A 17,424-nucleotide genomic window follows, 5' to 3' on the forward strand; every position below is an offset into this window, starting at 1 on the left:
TATGTGTTCAGCAGATGTTATTGGTCACATATGTGTTCAGCAGATGTTATTGGTCACATATGTGTTCAGCAGATGTTATTGGTCACATATGTGTTCAGCAGATGTTATTGGTCACATATGTGTTCAGCAGATGTTATTGGTCACATATGTGTTCAGCAGATGTTATTGGTCACATATGTGTTCAGCAGATGTTATTGGTCACATATGTGTTCAGCAGATGTTATTGGTCACATATGTGTTCAGCAGATGTTATTGGTCACATATGTGTTCAGCAGATGTTATTGGTCACATATGTGTTCAGCAGATGTTATTAGTCACATATGTGTTCAGCAGATGTTATTGCGAGTGTAGTGAAATTGTTTCGCTTCTAGTTCCGACAGCGCAGCAGTATCTAACAAGTAATCTGACAATTCCACAACAACTACCTAATACACACAAATCTAAGTAAAGGAATGGAATAAGAATATATAAATATGTGGATGAGCAATGTCAGAGCGTCATACGCTAAGATGCAATAGATAGTATAGAATGCAGTATATACATACGAGATGAGTAATGCAAGATATGTAAATATTATTAAAGTGACTAGTGTTCCATTTATTAAAGGGGCTAATGATTTCAAGTCTATGTAGGCAGTAGCCTCTATGTGCTAGTGATGGCTATTTAACAATCTGATGGCCTTGAGATCGAAGCTGTTTTTCAGTCTCTTGGTCCCAGCTTTAAAGCACCTGTACTGACCTCGCCTTCTGGATGATAGCGGGGTGAACAGGCAGTGGCTCGGGTGGTTGTGTTTGATGATCTTTTTGGCCTTCCTGTGACATCGGGTGCTGTAAATGTCCTGGCGGGTAGGTAGCTTGCCCCTGGTGATGTGTTGTGTAGACCGCACCACCCTCTGGAGGTGCAGTTGCCGTACCAGGCGGTGATTCAGCCCCACAGGATGCTCTCAACTGTGCATCTGTACAACAATGCAGTTGGTGGGGTCAGTTTATGAGATCAGTTGGCGGGGTCAGTTAAGGATTACATTGTTACTTACGGCTTACAGTCTCTGAGGATATGAGTAACATATCTTAGTCCCACACACTGGCAGACTGTTTGTTTAGCAGTGTTTCCCAAACTCCATCCTGCCCCCCCCCCCCCTCCCTTGGTGCACGTATTGCTTTTTGCCCTAGCACTACATAGCTGATTCAAATAATGAAAGCTTGATGATGAGTTGGTTATTTGAATCAGCTGTGTAGTGCTGGGGCCTCAGCTCTGAGTTTGGGAAACACTGGTTTATGGCACAAGTGTCACAGTGTTTTGTGTGTGTGTGGGAAGCAAACTGAAATTCTAATATTGTTTTTGCAGACCTCGTGCTGTGAGACGGTTCCCTGGGCAGTATTCTGTCCTAATGTCTGAATCTTATTTCAGACTCATTCTGCTGACTGGTGTAATATGGAAGCACTAGTATGCCACTTTTTTTTTTACATATGTCAACTATTAATGGAACTCTTGCACAAAATAACCTTTTCAAAATCATGACTGCAACATATTAGCCTCTTAAACAATGTCTTACTTTATTGCTTACGTCTCTTCTATCACAAGGGGACGGACCCTACCCCTCCTGCCCAAGTGCATTAGGTCACAGTGCTCTGGAGATCATATATCACAAGGATTGAATGAGCGGATGGGCTGACCACGGACCAGTTATGGTCAGGAGCTCAGAGGTCTCTGTGAGCCTGTAATGGCCAAGCCAGTGCTGCAGCCTATAGGGGCTCCACGAGGGAGGGACTGGGACGGCAACAGTGCTACTGTCCCTGGCTGGACCAATAATACTGCAGCATGGAGAGACGTATCATTGATTGTCTCTTGACTGGACTAAACTAATGGTGCCGCTCCAAAAATAATGAGATCTAATAAGTGTGCACTGTCTGATTTATAAAACATGAATTACTGCATGTCCCTTTATTAGATTATATGCAAAGGGGAATGGTTTTGAATTGTGTTTGAGATAGCTTGGTTGTTGATCAAATATTCTACCTTCTCTCTCCATTCTTCTACCAAAATTGAATTTCTGATTATCTGGCAGGGCATTTAACCCATCTTTTACTCAAATACTGGAAGAAATTGATACATTTTGCAGTTATTCGCAATAATTTCATGTCACACATGCAAACACACACACACACACACACACACACACACACTTTCCACTAATTGGTCTTTGGATCTGAAAAAAAAGATCAGAGTTGGGTTGCTTGTCTAAGCACATCCATATAGACACACAAATGGACACTAACATAACACATTTCCCTAATGGAGAATGTGTAAGTTATTTAGCTTGCAGAGTGTGTCTGAGTCTCTTTTAGTATGTAGCTTGGAGCAGTAGTGATGGGAGTTTACGCACCCTCTAAATCAGACAGCAATTCACAGATCAGCCCTGGCAGTGCACAGTATTGATTTCCATTGTTACGTAGACCATACTTAACTTAACATTTCTTTGTCACCAGAGGATTTTAGCTTCATGGATAAATTATTAGACTGTATTAGTGATTTAAATACATGGGTACTTATTGTTGGAGCCCAAGCACAGAGAGAGAGAATCTGTCTGGACGTTTTAATTCACGGGCAATAAAGATAAAACACCAGGTGAAAAACCTAGGTGTTGTTTTAGATTCTGAACTCAATTTCGGATCCCACATTAGGAATGTGACAAATAGCTTTTAACCACTTGAGGAACATTGCCAAGGTGTGACCGTTTCTCTCTCGTGCTGACACAGAGAGACTCATCCATGCTTTTATTACGAGCAGGCTTGACTACTGTAATACTCTCCTGTCTGGTCTACCCAAGAAATTGGTCAACTGCAAAACATACAGAATGCTGCAGCACGGGTACTGAGCAAGACCAGACAAAGAGCACACATTACATCAGGTTTAAGGTCTCTGCAATGGCTGCCTGGGAGTTTTAGAATTTATTTTAAGACTCTTCTATTGGTTTTTAAATCAATCCACGATTGTGCACCCCAATACATGTCAGACATGCTTTTAAGTTATGTACCCAGTATGTCCCTCAGGTCCTCTGGCACTGTCCTTTTAACTATCCCAAAGGCTAGGATGAAGAGGCATGGAGAAGCAGCCTTTAGATATTATACCCCCAGCCTCTGGAAAAGCCTGCCAGAGAACCTGAGGGGGGCCGAAACTGTGGACCTTTTTTGCTTCACTTTTCCTTAGGGTGCCTTTTAATCTTTGGGTTTTTGTTATTCTTTAATTTTCTATCCTCTTATGTTTGTGTTGTAAATATTTAAGTTGTTTTATTTTCCTTGTTTAATGATTTTTTTTCCTGTGAAACACATTGCGTTGCATTCCATGTCTGAAATGTGCTGTATAAATAAAGCTTGATGATTTGAATATAAAACTCGACAGATATGCAGAGAGGGCAGAAGCAGGAAGAAGCATTAGAAGAACCGTAGGATATATACAGTACTATTTCTACTGTAAATGGAGAACACTGATAGCTTACTGTAGCCGACAAAACTGGTGTTTCTGCACCATCATACAGTAATTTGTTCGATTTCTTTGAAGTGTTCGAGGCTTTTATTATTTTCTATTCTGTCCTCTGACAAAGATGGTGATTAATTGGTCCCTTGTCTAGGGGAAATGGCCTGCTTTCTGTCAGTGCAGCAGTTCTGAAATTTCTGCTGCGTTGTTCCCATCATCATGGTGTTTGTGCTCCACCAGCTGTCCTCTGGTTATGAAAGCCCCAGGCTGAGGCTTCCCAGGGATGAGGGGAAGGGTCCCAGGGTCTGGAAAACTAGTCTTCTCCCATCTGGCATTAGAGGTGTCTGGAGCCTCAGATTTCATGTTGCTCTAATGGAGGCTTAATTGACTTATTGATCAGAAGGGGCCTGGATGTGATCAATGGGCTGAGCTGCCTGCAGGGCAGGGAGCGGGTCCCAGCCCTTCAGACTAAAGTAGACGCGATCCTTACCAGTTACCACTCCAAGAGATAGTGGAGAGAGAGAACATGTTCCTGACAAATTCTCAGGGTGTTGATACTGTATTTTCTATCTTGTTGATTGCATTTTTACCACTGGAGCCATTCTATAGCTACATAAATAACCTGCACCTTTTTGGCCAGTTTTCTTTTTCTCTTTTACCCGCTCTCTGTTTTCCCTCTTTCCAGTAATGTTTTCTAATTTCCTCTCAGGTTTCTGTGGTTACTCAGAGGTCTGTACTGATATGGAGATATAATGAATACATTCCCATTAATAAAGAGGAAGACGATAATAGAAAGAAATACTAAAAAAAGAAAAGCATATGCCTTTTTTTCCCTTGTCATCTTTCCCTGATTTGAAATATTTCCACCATCCTTCTTTATCCCATAACATCCTGTGGAGTTTTAAATCACTGTGGGGAGATGTAGTGAGTTCCAAGGCAAACGCCAGCGTTTGTCTTCTGACCTTTCTGTGTGGAGGCGAGAGAACCATAGCAATGATCGACTTGACTGCCATTGACAAGGAGATGCATCACAAATATGATGGCTGACTCATGGATATTGAATAGTTACAACGGATTGTTGATAACAATTATTAGCGACCTCACCTCACATTTCCAATGTTAATGTTCCTTTAGGAGATTCCACATAAAGATCCAGTCTGGTGTTGACTTGGGTTGGTGCAATTGAATATGCTACAGTCAAAGAACCATTAGAGCTAAACAATATGCATTCTAAACACCCATCACTCCATTGTGTAATTGGCAGTATTAATCACTGGGTCACATGGGCTCCAATTACCAATCACAGACAGCAACGCTCCTCCTGTTGGAACCTATGCAGCACATTTGTCAGTCACCGGCAGATAGCTAGCTCAGGCCAGGGAAGAAGGATTATCCACTCTTATTGTAGCCACAAATTTCAAGGCTGACCCCAGTACTGCAGGCATTGTTTGCAGAAAACAGGATCCCCTATTAAAGGGAATGAGGAAATGTCAATCTTCATGTAAAAAATAAAATAAAAGAAGACAATCATGGTAGCAATTATTGCTTCTATTACACCAGGTGTATGTCCTGATTATTCAAAAAAAAATTAACAGGGAGTTTTATAAGTATAATTTAGTTGCTAATGGCAACCTGCAGTACCCCGGTTTGCCTTCAACATGAGTTACTCAATGAGAGGGGGCAGCACTGAACTAGCCTGCAACATCACTTCCTGGATTAGCGCCAACTGCACATGTTATGTTTCCATGAGATGCCATCTTAACCTGACTTCCTTGGCTTCAAATGTACATTTTATCTGTAACCATGTTAGTATTGAAATCGTAAATTACTTCTCAGAGTGTAGACTGGGGTCTAGTACTCAGTGAAAACATGACACACTGGATCAAGGAGGATGATGGATAATATTGGCAGGACTCACAACAATCAGAGCTAACCTTCAGGCCCAGTCCCGATGGAGTGAATAGATCGCAACACAATCCCCCGATGATTGGGAATTGATAAATGCTGCAGCCGTTATGTAATGCCTCTACACAAATTGCCAACAGATTGAAACTGGGCGTGCCTCTTGTTTGTTTTATTGGAGATAATGCATTAGGAAAGGAACAGTGAGTCAGGTCTCTAAAGCCTTGTTCACATTGGCAGTTTGAAGTGACTCATATCCGATTCAAATCAGTTGTTTTTCCTGCTGTCTGGACAGCCAAAAAGCAAATGGATTTCAAAAACAAAACTGATTTGAGCATTAAGGCTCGCAGTGTGAAAAAAGGCTTAAGATAAACAGTAAGTTGAGTGACAAACAACATGCCATGTGGCCAATGCGAACTGTTGTGTAGCAGACAAGGTTGATCATAGCCAATCTCGCAATAGCAGTTTATGATCTAAAGGTGTTAGTGATTTTCGATAATATCCGAAGATGTGTAGGCTTTCAAGAATTGGGATTTGTTTTCTCAAGGGTTTTACCTTCCAAATGAGCCCTGTTCAACTAAGCTGTAACTACAATTTGTGTATCAGAGGAGTTCTTCTTATATTTGAATCCCAAATTCCCCTTGATATTCCATCCCGTTCTCTCCCCTCTGCTTGTCTTGATGAGCTTGCGGTTCCATTGATTGGTTCAGCTATGTGACTGGCCCTCAGATTGAACCTGACATACCTGGCAAATAGCCACACCAATACAGATATCATAAAGCTTGCTTGCCAAGCTTTCTGTTCCTGAGTTGCATTGCCATGTCAATCATGGTCCTTTTGAAACGGTTCTTGGTCCTCGTCCTCTGCGACATTTCTGAAGTCGCACTGTTGTGTTGAGGTATTACACAGTCCTCTGAGAGGCTTTTTAACAGCTTCTAGACAAAATGATTCATTCTTAACCAACATGACTTGAGCAGCTCTGCACTTCTAGGTGGAAATATTCAGGGGCTTGGAAAATGTATACCTTTTGCACTGAAAGTATATTTTCTGGGCCATCAGCACACGAGTACAGTCTGTCATTTATTCTGGAGATGGAAAAGGAGTGAAAGACCATGCATCCCAGAGTGCTTAGCCTTGATGTGCTGAGTATGTGCAGAGACACATCCAGCTGACAGGACACACTGTCCTGGCATCACTCACTGGCTCTGGGGATCTTCACGCTGTCATGTACAGAGTTGGTAAAGTACTGTAGTAAAACAGCTCTGTGTGATGGGAATGGCTGTAGAAAGCCAGGTAATAAGAAGACAGGAGCCAGGAGACTGAGGAACCAGACACTGTTTGGACGAGGTGGTGCATTTGCCAGCACTTTTTTTCAGGTGTCAGAGATACGCACACAGAAGAATACCTTGTTTTTTATGTTAGTAGTCTAGGGAGTAGTTCAATGGTCTTAACGTTGTGAATCCACCCGCTAGTAAAAAAGAGAGGTGTGAGGTATCACGATCTCTTTCAATAATGACAGGAATGGAGGTGGTCTTTATCCTAGTGAGATTGCTAAGGCGAACACCACCATGTTTAGTTTTGCCCAACCCAGGTCGAGGCACAGACACGGTCTCAATGGGGATAGCTGAGCTGACTACACTGACTGTGCTAGTGGCAGACTCCACTATGCTGGCAGGCTGGCTAACAGCCTGCTGCCTGGCCTGCACCCTATTTCATTGTGGAGCTAGAGGAGTTAGAGCCCTGTCTATGTTGGTAGATAAGATGAGAGCACCCCTCCAGCCAGGATGGAGTCCGTCACTCCTCAGCAGGCCAGGCTTGGTCCCAGAAAGAGGGCCAATTATCTACAAATTCTATCTTTTGGGAGGGACAGAAAACAGTTTTCAACCAGCGATTGAATTGTGAGACTGCTGTAGAGCTCATCACTCCCCCTAACTGGGAGGGGAGGGGCCAGAGACAATTACTCAATGCTTAATTGCAATTCATCTCATCACTCTTCATAACATTCTGGAGTATATGCAAATTGCCATCATACAAACTGAGGCAGCAGACTTTGTGAAAATTAATAGTTGTGTCATTCTCAACTTTTGGCCACGACTGTACTTTACTGACCTATACTCTACTTTTCTGTACTGAGCTGTTTGGGCCAAATGAAGGTCAGTATGGAACGGACCGGAAAAAATGTAAACTCATAGAGAGAGAGATTTCTTCTCCACACTCTCGCTTTGGCCACCAGACGACAACGAAAACAATCATGAGCTGAACATAACAGTATGCCAATGGAAGGGAGAACAGTAACAGGTGACCCAACTGTGGTTTGACTACTATGATTTGCATTGTAGCCAATTCAATTGCAGTAATTTCGATTTGGTAACATAATTACGAGTTTTAATCACTTAATAATTCATAAGCAAAATTGATATAAATAAAAACACTAACCAATTAATAGAGCTACATTTTACTTCTGTGAACTTTTATCTTCCCTCATGAGGGAGACAAATTAGAATATATCTTGAAGATATGTGTGTTTTTGGTAGCGGAATAGCAAGGCACAAGCAATGTTTCTTAAACTTACAGAATGCAGAAAACAACTAAATATGTGTTGATATTAGTTGGCATGTGTCTTTCAGCATTATTGTGCATTATTGTGTACCTTTTAAGACTATTTCTGGTAGATGTTTTGTTAGACCCCTTTTTCATTTGTGTGTATTGGGTATATGTTGTGTAATTTTAGATATGAATGCACTGTCGGAGCTAGAAGCACAAGAATTTCGCTACACCCACAATAACATCTGCTAATCACATGTATGTGACCAATAAGATTTGATTTGACCAGAAATCAGAGCTATTACTTATGCCAATTTTTGTTTAATGGAAAATGGTTTAAACATTTATCTTTGCATTTATTTCCCCCAAATATAGACTCTTAGCATTCATTTGACACCCAGTTTGATATGCTCCTATTAACTTCCCATGTTGGTGCTCATGGGTCCTTTTACATTGAAATGACCTGTACCAACAAATTTATCCAACTTGAAGGGGCAATCAGCGGTTGCTATATCCATTTTTGGACTTGTATATTATTGACATGTAGGCCTACCCATGATTCATGAATAATATATATTATAAATGCCTCATGAGCTTATTTCAGCCGTTGTACCCCATTAGAACCCAAAATAGAAGCTAGTTTTACTCCAATGTTTGTCAACAAAGAAAATGTAAACAAACTAGATGGTTCTCAATACATGATTGAAACTATAGTTCTGATATCATGGATGGTCAGTCCTTGCGTCCATAGATCCGTCTTGTGAATTTGAGTGATTCAATTTCTCCAGCCCCATCCCTCAGCGTTTTACTGAACCGGGGGGTGGGGAGGCTGTTTTATTGTTTCTACTGCTGATTGCTGCTTTAAATGTATCATAAATTAAGCTCATTTAAGTTGGGTCGATTACTGCCTTAGTGAGCTATATTATTTAGGTAAAGTCAACCTTAGCAAAACTGTTACAGACCTCTGCATATAAATGGTTTATTTATAAAGTAAAGTTGTTTTTGACCTTTTCAAATGATCTCTCTTTGTGTTCCTTTGAGACAGCACGAATATATGTTGATACGTAACATGCATATAACAACATGTATGAGGACTTTCCTGTGAGTTCACCCAACGGAGGTCCTTCCCTTTGTCCTTGGTGCAATGGATAACTGAATATCCACTGAATAATGTAACATAACTCTTCTTAACATAATAGCTTTTCAGTAGTAACAAAATAAAGCCAGATATTACATTATCCATTGCTTGAAGATGTACACCTGACTGTTTACTACTGTAACTATCCGTCTACCTTAGGTGATTTACAGCTACGGTAATTCCTTTTCCTTAGTTGTTGTGCGTTATACCATCAGTTTCATTTATTCCACTTCGCTCTCTTATAGTTACACCTCCCTCAGAGAGGTGCAAGATCTGAAGCTTTCCCTGTTACTTTTGGGTAGAGGGGCCATTTGTACTTGTTAAAGGGACACGCTTGAAAAATTTGATGTCCTCAAAGCATTATTCAGGAAACGGATTTAGCACCAACCTTCAGATATTTCATGAAACTCAAAGGTTTTTTATTTCCAGGCTATTTATAATTCAAGACCAAGCTTCTCCTAGATTGCACATACAGTGCCATCAATCTCATCTTTATTTTTTATTTTTGGTCCTTGAAGTTGTGAAGTTTTCTTTTCAAATCAATGTACAGTTTTGGTGTCTTATCAGTGTTTTACACATTCTCCACACTACTGTAAGTCCCCTGTGTGTATGAACTGTCTATATGTAGAAGGTAAACAGAGTTCTTACACCACTATGCATCAAGAGTCTGTTGTTTAGGGAAATCCATCCAATCCTTTCACCCTGGTGCCTTCGTCAGTGTTCAGCATGAGTCTCTGCACCCACATCAGTCTACCAGAGACATGACCTGCTCTTTAACCAAGTACCAAGCCATTAGATGTCGGGAACGCCTGTACTCCTCAACTATCCCGACTAAACTACGAGGAAAAATCCTCTTACTAAAGTACAGATGAGAAATTATATAGTATATAGTTATACTCTGGTTCTTTTTGATCTGCACAATATGCCAAGTTTGATAAGAAATCCTCCTCTTCGTTATACATCATTACTACATTACTACATTACTACATTACTACATTACTGTGTCTGAAAGAATGGGAAAGTAAGTTGTGGTTGGCAAAGCTTCTATTGAAACAGAGTAATATTTCCAATCTAACTCAGTACTGGCACCTTTCTGAGCACTTATGTATAACAGTGTATAACTCAACTTTTTGGTTACACGGTTGAATATTTATACAATCTCATTTCCCCTGCCCTATTATTTTCCATTACAAGCTGGTGAGCGATGGCAGTTCTTCATAGAACAGCTGTGCTCATAACAGACAATGAGTCTCTTGAGGCACACTGAATATTAACTCTCTCTCTCCACTATTTCCACAAGGATGAGCAGTTTCTGTTGCAGATCTCTGCATCATTTCATAGGTAACAATGTTTGTGCGGGCATGCGTTATGTCCATGATGTAAGGTTATGGTAAAGGCACTGTGGTAGACCTGCCTTGTGGATGGTAGGTAGATACTCTGTGCTGAGTGCTCTCTGGGGCTTGATGAAGGAATATTGTAGGTTACTGAACCCTCTAGTACAGAACAGATATGCAGGCTGTCTGTTAATCACTTCTGGGAGCCAAATATAGATTAAAGCATGCCTTTCTGCTTTGGTTTTTAGTGAATGCAATTAGCTTGTTACAAATGTGACCGACCCAAGAAGCTCATTTAAATTATACAACTTCCATGAAAACATCAAGAAATCGCTGATTGTCAGGCCCTGTCGGTTTGGATCACCACTTGAAGCTTTATGCTGAAAGAAAGAAAAATCTGTTTTGTTGCGGGCATACACTGTAGACACCTTTTCTTTCTGGGATAGCTGTATACAGATGAACTATCTTAATTTGATCACTCTGTCATCTCAAATGTATAGGTGTATTCAAAGTTTTAAAAGGCTTCTACAGTTTGTAATTTCCACTTGAACATTTCTGATGTGATTTGCCCTCATGAAAAATCTATCAACCCCTATAAAAATGACCATTAATTATAATTCACATAAAACATTTCTTGTTACTGCAGGGTAATTTTCCTGTTGTGAGAAACTGGCCAAATTAAGATGGCACATTTTATACATGCTAAAGTGTACAGAGGACAGGCTTTTCCAACTCCTGTGCTGTATATAGGCTAAATCCATGGCTGAAGTCAACAGACAAACGCTCCAGCTGTTCCTGTATACTGGAATTGAATTTTCAGCAACTACAAAGGGAATAGAAAAAATCTTGTTGCATGATTTGATCATCAGCACAGACATCTCTGGCCACAGCAGTGGCTTACAGATACTTGGCTTGCCCCGAAACAAGACTGTCTGTTCATGAAACATGAGGCTTTCTTCTCTGCATAGGTTCTCCAATGGTTAGAGACAACATTAGTCAAATTATTCCAGGATAAGTAGTAAAAAAAAAGGTGCTATCTAGAACCTTAAAGGGTTATTGGCTGTTCCCCATAGGAGAACCCTTTGATGAATCATTTTTGGTTGGAAGTTGAAAACCCTTTTGGTTCCAGGTACAACCCTTTTGGGTTCCATGTAGAGCCCTTTTCTACAGAAGGTTCTACATGGAACCCAAAGGGTCCTACCTGGAACCAAAAAGGGTTATCCTATGTGGACAGTCGAAGAACCCTTTTGGAACCCTTTTTCCTAAGCGTGTAGAATTGCATGAGCTCTGAGTGTTATCCCTCTCCCTGTGCTGTGGTATAACCCTTTCTTTTGGGGGCATGGTAATCTGCAGCTCTAAAATAGGAGTAATCATCCACTTAATTAGGCCCCTGACATTTGCCTGTCTTTTTCTTGTATACACTAATAAACTATTTTCACAATGGGTCTCTGAAAATATATGACTTGTCGACATTTGCATTACCATTTTCAATATTACAGGCATCTAATTAGTTAAAACACTCTAGATAACTGATGCCAAAGTACCATGACTACCATGGTAAAATAGTTGTAAATCACCTTCTATTATGTTCTGAGAGAGAGTTGACTGTAATGGCAGTGAATACACTCACTTTGTGCAAATTACTATTACAGGCCAACTTTCCACTGCATGCTCAACATCTATCATTTTGGCCTAATGTTTTAATCCCTGATGGAGAAACGCCCTCTTTTCAGCACACATTTCTGCCTCATATCCCTGAATCTGAATGCCCATCCATACTGACCTTCCCTTCAAGTGGGTGTGTGACTTACTGGCACCCTGCCAGCTGCCATGTACCAGTCATCAGTCTTTTTCACAGGGACTAGAACAATGGAGCTTTTAAAGCGGCAGCCATTTTGAGCAGGCTTGGGGCTTCCCACAAAGTCAGTCCAGGCTCTAGGTAGTGGGGCACAATGAGTTGTCTAATGTAGTAATCAAAGATGTTGTCTGTTCCCTCAATCAGTCAAGCAATCAAATATATTTTATAAAGCCCTTTTTACATCAGCAGTTGTCTCAAAGTGCTTTACAGATACCCTTCTTAAAACCCCAAAGAGCAAGCAATGCAGAGGCGTAGGCACAGTGCCTAGAAAAACCAAGGAAGAAACTTATTGTGTACCTGTTTCCTTAGGAGTAGCCTATTGCATTCAGAGATCGGAGTCACTATTCCTCTATACTTATATTCATATATTCATAAGGAGCCTTATGGACCTAGACTTGGCGCTCCGCTACCACTTGCCGTGCAGTAGCAGAGAGAACAGTTTATGACTTGGGTGACTGGAGTCTTTGACAATTTTTAGGGCCTTCCTCTGACACGCCTAGTATATAGGTAATGGATGGCAGGAAGCTTGGCCCCAGTGATGTACTGGGCCGTACGCACTACCCTCTGTAGCGCCTTGCGGTCAGATGCCGAGCAGTTGCCATACCAGGCAGTGATGCAACCGGTGAGCAAACTTAAGGATGGTGTTGGAGTCGTGCCTGGCCATGCAGTCATGAGTGAACCGGAAATACAGGAGGGGACTAAACACTCACCGCTGAGGGGTCCCGTGTTGAGGATCAGCGTGGCAGATGTGTTGTTGCCTACCCTCACTACCTGCAGGCAGCCTGTCAGGAAGTCCAGGATCCAGTTGCAGAGGGGGGTGTTTAGTCCCAGGGTCCTTAGCTTAGTAATGAGCTTTGTGGACACTATGGTGTTGAACACTGAGCTGTAGTCAATGAACAGCATTCTCACATAGGTGTTCCTTTTGTCCAGGTGGGAAAGGGCAGTGGGGAGTGCCATTGAGATTGTGATTACTGTTTTCTTGCTCAGTCTTATCGAAGAGTACGTGTTCACATAGGAGGGCATGGCTGTTTTTCAGCTAGGGAGAATATCTCCGGTAACTGAAGGACTGTTGACTCTGGACCCCATTCAGGAGTCTGATAACTGGCAACGTTTCAAGTGCACACTAGCACTATGACCTATGCCAACAACACAAACCTAATTCAAACATACAGTGCCTTGCGAAAGTATTCGGCCCCCTTGAACTTTGCGACCTTTTGCCACATTTCAGGCTTCAAACATAAAGATATACAACTGTATTAAACTTCTTCACAACAGTATCTCGGACCTGCCTGGTGTGTTCCTTGTTCTTCATGATGCTCTCTGCGCTTTTAACGGACCTCTGAGACTATCACAGTGCAGGTGCATTTATACGGAGACTTGATTACACACAGGTGGATTGTATTTATCATCATTAGTCATTTAGGTCAACATTGGATCATTCAGAGATCCTCACTGAACTTCTGGAGAGAGTTTGTTGCACTGAAAGTAAAGGGGCTGAATAATTTTGCACGCCCAATTTTTCAGTTTTTGATTTGTTAAAAAAGTTTGAAATATCCAATAAATGTCGTTCCACTTCATGATTGTGTCCCACTTGTTGTTGATTCTTCACAAAAAAATACAGTTTTATATCTTTATGTTTGAAGCCTGAAATGTGGCAAAAGGTCGCAAAGTTCAAGGGGGCCGAATACTTTCGCAAGGCACTGTATGTCCTTATGTGTGAGAGAGGTCTATTTACCTATAATTGTTATTCAAGGCTTCTTCTCAGTAATGAACTCCGTGTCGCTGACCATATAATGGCCTTTTGTGTTCAAGAGTAATTATGTTGTGGCTCCTGCAGCAGTTAAAGAGATCAGGACATATTTGTTATTGTTTTACTTGCGGAGTAATTAGGTCATGGTTGTATGTCAATAGCCATTATACAATGTTCCGGTTGGAGTTGTGATTTACCACCACACAAAGTGCATTGGGTATACTTTTTAATGTACACAGATAAAATGAGTATACTGTACTTGAGGGAATATTTCAATAGATATTATATGATGTTATGATAACTTTGTTTTTACCGTCAGGGCACCCAAGTATGTAAGAACAAGACCAACCGAATCCAAGCAATAAAATATTGTATTAAGTGTCCACCTCACTGGGGAAACTATAGCATTGGTTTTCTGTGTACAGTGGTTTGCGAAAGTATTCACCCCCTTGGCATTTTTACTTTTTTTTTGCCTTACAACCTGCAATTATTGTATCATTTGATTTACACAACACTTTGAAGATGCAAAATATTTTTTATTGTGAAACAAACAAGAAATAAGACCAAAAAAAAACAGAAAACCTGAGCGTGCATAACTTGATTTCGGCGATGTCATTTACAAAATAGCTTCCAACACTCTTTTCAGCAAACTGGATGCAGTCTATCACAGTGCCATCCGTTTTGTCACCAAAGCCCCGCCAAAGCCCTGCCTTATCTCAGCTCACTGGTCACCATAGAAGCACCCACCCGTAGCACGTGCTCCAGCAGATATATTTCACTGCTCATCCCCAACGCCAACACCTACTTTGGCCGCCTTTCCTTCCAGTTCTCTGCTGCCAATGACTGGAACAAATTGCAAAAATCACTGAAGTTGGAGACTTGTATCTCCCTCACTAACTTTAAGCGTCAGCTGTCAGAGCAGCTTACTGGTCGCTGCAGCTGTACACAGCCCATCTGTAAATAGCCCATCCAACCAACTACCTACCTCATCCACATTTGTTTTTGTTTTTCTGCTCTTTTGCACACCAGTATTTCTACTTGCACATCCTCATCTGCACATATCTCTCCTGTGTAAATTGCTAAATTGTAATTACTTCGCCACTATTGGCCTATTTATTGCCTTACCTCCTTACTTAATTTGCACACACTGTATACAGATTTTTCTATTGTGTTATTGACTGTACGATTGTTTATCCCATGTGTAACTCTGTTTTTGTCGCACTGCTTTGCTTTATCTTGGCCAGCTCGTAGTTGTAAATGAGAACTTGTTCTCAACTGGCCTACTTGGTTAAATAAAGGTGAAATAAAAAAAATAACCCCCCCCCAAAGTCAATACTTTGTAGAGCCCCCTTTTGCAGCAATTACAGCTGCAAGTCTCTTGGGGTATATCTCTATAAGCTTGGCACATCTAGCCACTGGGATTTTTGCCCATTCTTCAAGGCAAAACTGCTCAAGCTCCTTCAAGTTGGATGGGTTCCGCTGGTGTACAGCAATGCCTCCCACATGCCTTTTGGCGAACATCAAAAGTGTTTGCTTATTTTTTCTCAAACAATGTTTTTTTTCTGGCCACTCTTCTGTAAAGCCCAGCTCTGTGGAGTGTACAGCTTAAAGTGGTCCTATGGACAGATACTCCAATCTCTGCTGTGGAGCTTTGCAGCTCCTTCAGGGTTATCTTTGGTGTCTTCGTTGCCACTCTGATTAATGGCCTCCTTGTCTGGTCTGTGAGTTTTGCTGGGCGGCCCTCTCTTGGCAGGTTTGTTGTGGTGCCATATTCTTTCCATTTTTTAATAATGTATTTAATGCTGCTCCGTGGGATGTTCAAAGTTTCAGGTATTTTTTTCATAACCCAACCCTGATCTGTACTTCTCCACAACTTTTCCCCTGAACTTTTTGGAGAGCTCTTTGGTGCCGCTTGCTTAGTGGTGTTGCAGACTCTGGGGCCTTTCAGAACAGGCGTGTGTAATACCTACCTACCTACCTACCTACCTACCTACCTACCTACCTACCTACCTACCTACCTACCTACCTACCTACCTACCTACCTACCTACCTACCTACCTACCTACCTACCTACCTACCTACCTACCTACCTACCTACCTACCTACCTACCTACCTACCTACCTACCTACCTACCTACCTACCTACCTACCTACCTACCTACCTACCTACCTACCTACCTACCTACCTACCTACCTACCTACCTACCTACCTACCTACCTACCTACCTACCTACCTACCTACCTACCTACCTACCTACCTACCTACCTACCTACCTACCTACCTACCTACCTACCTACCTACCTACCTACCTACCTACCTACCTACCTACCTACCTACCTACCTACCTACCTACCTACCTACCTACCTACCTACCTACCTACCTACCTACCTACCTACCTACCTACCTTTTTTTGAAACAAGTTTTTTTTTTTTTTCACTTCACCAATGTGGACTATTTTGTCCATTACATGAAATCCAAATAAAAATCTATGTAAATTACAGATTGTAATGCAACAATGTAGGAAAAACACCAAGGGGGATGAATACTTTTGCAAGGCACTGTATATCTGAAGATGTCACTGGAGGATAATGATTATCCAATACGTTCTCATTATAACCAAGTGAGCACCCCACTGAGATTCACAATCAGACAGAACACAATATAAACACCCTTCAGTATGGGACTAGATCAGTCTCTAATTATTATGTCATTACTATGTAATACCATGGTAGCAAATTAATTATAGCAACCACATTTGTTTCCTGTTTTCCTTTGATTGTTATGTTTGGGTGGATTAGTAACTGAATGCCTGGTCTTATCATAAGTTTAAGTTCCCCCATGGCAATATGATAAACATGATTAGCTTGATAGAGCAAAAGAGAAAGACATTTTAAATTCTGAGCAACAATGTATAATTTGCTTTTGAATGTATTAATTCTACATCCACATTTCCCCAGTTCAAAGTCGACGTGTCTTTCTATGGACATATGGTGTAGATCAAATGTGCCACTTTTTTGAGGATCATAATTGGCAGAGTGAAAATACTTTAGAGGTCTCACATCATCAGAGTTCCATTAAAGATGACCTGGGACTCCGTCTGCCGTATCACAGTAAATGTACTGAGAGCACATAAGATCTTTCAGAAGAGCTGATACACGCTAGGGGTAACATTGATAATGAACATACTGTCTATATTAGTAACAAAGGGCACAGTGTTCGCCTACATAATATTGTCAACATAGTTTCCACTAGAAGATATTATTTTATAAAACGTAAGTTGCCTTCATTATGCTTCTTTGGTTTATTGGTATAGTCGGTTTATTGGTAAATATCGGATCCCCATTAGCTTTTACCGAAGCAGCAGCTATTCTTCCTGGGGTCCACAAAACACGAGGAAAACTAGAGCAAAACTTACTGTTATT

General features: G+C 41.2%; 1 protein-coding gene across 1 annotated transcript in view; it reads left to right on the forward strand.

The window, feature by feature from the left end:
* The window catches only part of LOC139412642 (inactive phospholipase D5-like), a 72,335-nt gene that overhangs the window by 19,197 nt on the left and 35,714 nt on the right, over positions 1-17,424 (forward strand). The window lies entirely within an intron of this gene.

This window comes from Oncorhynchus clarkii, chromosome 1 (genome assembly GCF_045791955.1).
Source record: "Oncorhynchus clarkii lewisi isolate Uvic-CL-2024 chromosome 1, UVic_Ocla_1.0, whole genome shotgun sequence".
In the NCBI taxonomy this organism is placed as follows: domain Eukaryota; kingdom Metazoa; phylum Chordata; class Actinopteri; order Salmoniformes; family Salmonidae; genus Oncorhynchus; species Oncorhynchus clarkii.